Source organism: Garra rufa, chromosome 16 (genome assembly GCF_049309525.1).
Source record: "Garra rufa chromosome 16, GarRuf1.0, whole genome shotgun sequence".
In the NCBI taxonomy this organism is placed as follows: Eukaryota; Metazoa; Chordata; class Actinopteri; order Cypriniformes; family Cyprinidae; genus Garra; species Garra rufa.
Genome location: NC_133376.1, coordinates 34,087,071 through 34,092,056, shown reverse-complemented (window position 1 = coordinate 34,092,056; position 4,986 = coordinate 34,087,071).

Sequence of the window (4,986 nt, the reverse complement as noted above, 5' to 3'; positions counted from 1 at the left end):
CTGCATTTCCTTCATAATTCAAAACCACACATAAGTTCACACATATAAGCTTTGTTATTAACCCCGATTCTGAGTGGATATCTTTAGTAGTTGCTGTCAGACTATATTAGGTCATTCAGCAATGTTTTCAAAAGTTTCTGTAGTGGTCGTTACATTAAAATTAGGATTTTCTGAGCATCTAGGGGCAAAAGATAATAGTTGAGCACCTGCCGGATGTGAGTAAATGAATAATGCCCAGTATGACATCCTTCTGTTAGCAGCATGTCCCTTGGAACAGGAAGATGTCATTTAGCCTGTGCCCAGAGAGCACGACTGAGTTGACTGTGCCCACTTAAAGCGTCCTCTGATTCTACACACAGGGGACAAAAATAACCATGCAGGAAGTGGAGAGGTTTTTTTTTTTTAAGAATGTGAATTCTAGTCTTTTCTAGTCTTTTCATCCCAGTATGAGACCAATTTCAGGGCAGAAGGCGTTTTTGAGATTAAAGATTTTCCAATAAATTACTCACCCCCATGTCATTCAAGATGTTCAAGAGTTTCTTTCTTTAGTCGCAAAGAAATTAAGGTTTTTGAGGAAAACATTACAGGATTTTTCTCCATATAGTGGACTTCAATGGTGGCCAACAGGTTGAAGGTCCAAAACTGCCGTTTCAATGCAGCTTCAAAGGCCTCTACACAATCCTAGCCGAGGAATAAGGGCCCTATCTAGCGAAACAATCTGTCTTTTTCCTAAAAACATAATGTAAATACTTTTTAACCACAAATGCTCATCTTGCACTAGCTCAACCTCATGCATTATGTAATCATGCATGTGTGACATTGCAGAAGTACCAAGCCAGTGTTCACAAGGTGAATGTGCAAAGAAGGTCAACAAAAAAAGTGATGATTTTAAAGTTGGAGGAGAAAATGAAATGGAGTTTTTTGCCCTACCCTACCTTTGAACTGGAGTACACGGATGAAGAGCTAACCGTGCGTCGAAGAGCTAACCGTGCGTCACAGAGCTAGTGCAAGACAAGCATCTTTGGTTAAAATGTGTATATATACTGACCATTTTGCTAGATAAGACCCTTATTCTTTGGCTGGGATCGTGTAGAGCCATTTGAAGCTGCATTGAAACTGCAATTTGGACCTTCAGCCTGTTGGCCTCCATTGAGGTCCACTATATGGAGAAAAATCCTAGAATGTTTTCCTCAACAAGCTTAATTGCTTTTCGACTGAAAGTAGTAAGACATGAACATTTTGGATGACTTTTCATTCTGGAAGTGAACTTCTCCTTTAATGCAAATGACATTACCCACCAAGCAATGCATTATAACATACATATTTATTCAGTTTGAAGGTAATTCTAAAGTCATCTCTGCGAGTTTAATCTTACTTTCCAATCAAAGAGATTCGCAAGTGCGCCTAAAGTAAGAAGAGTTGCAAAACATACTTTAATGAGAAACAAAATGTCATTGGCCTCTTGTGCAGCTGAAGTATGCTTGTCCTCTATCTCAAGATTCTTTCTCTTCGCACTGCTGTTTATTTTTACACAGAGAGAATCAAGGTCTTCACTCTGCCTCTTGAAAGAAAGGAGCTAACCTGTCGCCTAGCAACACCTCCCACTCCTGCCGAAGCCAGAGGAAGAGAAGAGAGGAAGAGGAAGGACTGAAGCCGTCTATGAAACTGATGAGAGAGACAGAGGTAAAGAGTAGGGTATGGGGCTGCCTTTGAAAGTCGAGAGAGGCCAGTGCATCATGGCAGCATTGTGATATCCGTCGCCTGCTGAGAGGCCAAAGAAGTTGCATCTGTCGTGGCATTTAAATAATCTAGATTGAAGAGTAATAAATTATCTAATGCATTGTTCAGCTGTGCGCTGCTTGATTCATATAAACTATTGTGAGTGAGCAGATGTAACACTCAGACACCCACACACTACCTCCCTCCCTCCCTCCCTTCCCCATCTCTGTCAGAGATACTTCCCCAGCCTGCAGCCTGGTGTTTTTTTATTCCTTCTTTTTTCCTGTATAGTGTATTTTTAGACCCAGGGCTCAGAACAGTTGAAAAATGTGGACTTTTAATGAAGTATTTCTGTCTCTGCTTTAGTTTCTGTGAATGGTGACTACTAATTCATTGACAAACGTCAGTACTTGCTGTCGTCTTGCATATATCCTGCACAGTTCTTTGTCTTTTTTGTTAAGAAAAATTTCCACTGTTCTATTTATAGTCCAGCAAAGCGTTCTATAATTCCATAAGGTCTTTTTTTTCCCCCTCTTGCTGTTTAAGCTCGCTACTCAATTCCAGTGCTACATGCCAGCACATTGTGCTCTCACCCTCCTTTTTCGCTCCCTCTCTCTCTCTTCGTAAGTTGTTGCTGATGCAAGGTTGCCATGGTGATGTGATGTAGATGTGTGACATCAAAACAGACCTCAAGTAGCAGATTTTTTTCCCCCTTTCAGTCTGTCGCTCGCTCTCTGTTCTCCCATCTCATTTCATATTAAGCCAAAGGCATCGCATTACAAAACACCTCCGTGAGCTTCTGATCTAAACCAGCCTCGCAAATGTAAGAAAGATGTCCTTTTAACTGCACATCCTGCAATTTCTCCTAAAATAATGCAGCTCTTAGTGACCATAAGAGATCCATTATACTGCACCATTCAGGTCCGCCTTTGATAGTAGCGATCAATGATTTAGTGTGTGCGGCTTTGCCCATCTCTGTGCATTTCAATCTGACTGCAATATGTAGTGCCCAGGTTTGTTTTTCATCCATTTTATCTGTAGTTTGTTGTTGGGGTCCACATTAAAAAGTGCAAGTGAATATTTATTTTTATTAATCTATTAATATCTAGTGGACTCTTTCTAAGTTGGTAATCAGATGCAAGTGGATGTTGTAATATGCTGATAAAAATGTAATTTGTTATATAAAATATGTATGAAATAAAAAAATGCAACTGCAAGGTCAACAAATCAATGCAAAAACAAGTGAACACGAAGTTTCATAAAGCATTGCATAACTATTAGACGAGAAGAGAGTGGGCAGAGATGGTTAGAAAGAGGAAGAGATTGAGGTGCAGGCAGGGAGGGAGAAAGTAAGGTACTTTGGTGCCTTTTTTAGCTCCGGGCTAAAGTTACGATTATTGCTTTTATCCATCCTCAATTTCCCCTTGCTTTCCTCTCTTTGCAAGCAAATATGTTCTTCCCCACGGGAACCAATATTTTCCGTGTGATTAGTGATCATCTAAGCAGCGTGAGCACTTCCACACAGTTGGCAGTGGGGAAGCAGAATGGCCTGTGTCATTCACAATGGCTGGATTTGAACAATAGCATTCGTTTTTTTTTGGCTCGCTGAATCATTGGTATGAATTTGTGAATGGGGAGTCCATTACCTGACAGTTTTCCTCAACTCACGCTCTGAGTCATCTACACTGACTGAACATCCGTCATATGATGAGGAATCAGATTTTCCTTCCAGTACTACAGTATAGTACATATACATTTATGTAAGTACAACAAAGTAACTTACAGAATTTCCTTCCCAGTCTAAAATCTATGGGCAAACCGAGGAAGTTTAATATACATAGCTTGAGAGTTATTTGTTAGAATTCCAGTCCATTTGGTTGTTGTTAGCAAATCAGTTCGTTCTAAGGGTAGGAGAGAGGATGGAAAAAGGTCATGAAAAGAGATTCTGAATGTTTCTGGTGCAAAATAAAACTTTACCAACATTATATTTCAGGTGGGAAATGCACTGTATATGATTATCATCAGAAGCAAATGTGCAAAAATTGCAGCACACTCAAAGGTTAACCTTTATCTACCTTTAAAGGGTGCATAGTACTACCTTAAAGAGATACAGTGCCTTGCAAAAGTATTCATACCTCTTTTTTTTTCAGATTTTATGTTGCTGCCTTACGTTAAATTGTTTTAAATTACATACACCATAATGACAAAGCAAAAACTGAATTGTCACAACTTCATACATTTATTAAAAATAAACTGAAACAAGTACATTGCATAAGTATTCATTCCCTTAACTCAGTACTTAACTCACAGCCTCAAGTCTTTTTGGGCATGAAGCAACAAGATTTGAACATCAACATTTGGCAGTTATCTGCCATTCTTTGCTCACCTCTTCACCTCTCAAGCTCTGTCAGCTTGGATGGGGTCTGGCAGACATTTTCAGGTTTTCTCCAGAGATGTTTGATTAGGTTCAAGCCCAGGTTCTGGCTGGGCCACTCAAGGATTTTTACAGAGTTGTCTATAAGCCTCTCTTGCTGTGTGCTTAGAGTCATTGTCCTGTTGAAAGGTGAACCTTCTGCCCAGTCTGAGGTTCTAAATGCGTTGGACTGGGATTGAGCTTTTCTTCTACTCCCTGCCGCTGAAAAACAGCCCCAGAGCATGAGGCTACTACCAGCACACTTCACTGTTGAGATGGTACTATAAAGGTGATGAGCACTGCCTTGTTTCCTTCAAACATGATGCTTGGAATTGAGGTTCATCAGACCACAGAATCTTGTTTCTCACAGTCTGAGAGTAGTTCAGATGCTTTTTTGCAAATTCTAAGTGTGTTTTCATGTGTCTTCACTGAGGAGAGGATTGAGTCTTACCACATCACCATAAATCCCAGATTGGTGAAGTGTTGCAGTGATGTTTGTCCTTCTGTAAGTTTCTCCCTTCTACATATTTGATCATGGAGCTCAAGAGTGACCATCAGGCTTTTGGTTATCACTCTAGCCAAGGTCCTTATCCATCATTTGCTCAGTTTGGCCAGAAGGCCAGCTCTAGGAAGAGTCCAGGTTATTTCAGACTTCTTCAATTACAGGTAATAGAGACATGCTTCTGTGAATCTTCAATGCAGCAGAATTGTTTCTGAACTCTTCACAAGATATGTGGCTTGATGCAATACTGTGTCTGAGCCAAAGCTGGCGTTCTGACATAGAAAGTCCATCTCTCTTAGTTAATCGACTGTATATTCTGGTTCGAATAAGTAAGCCTGGGCTAAAAATTGCA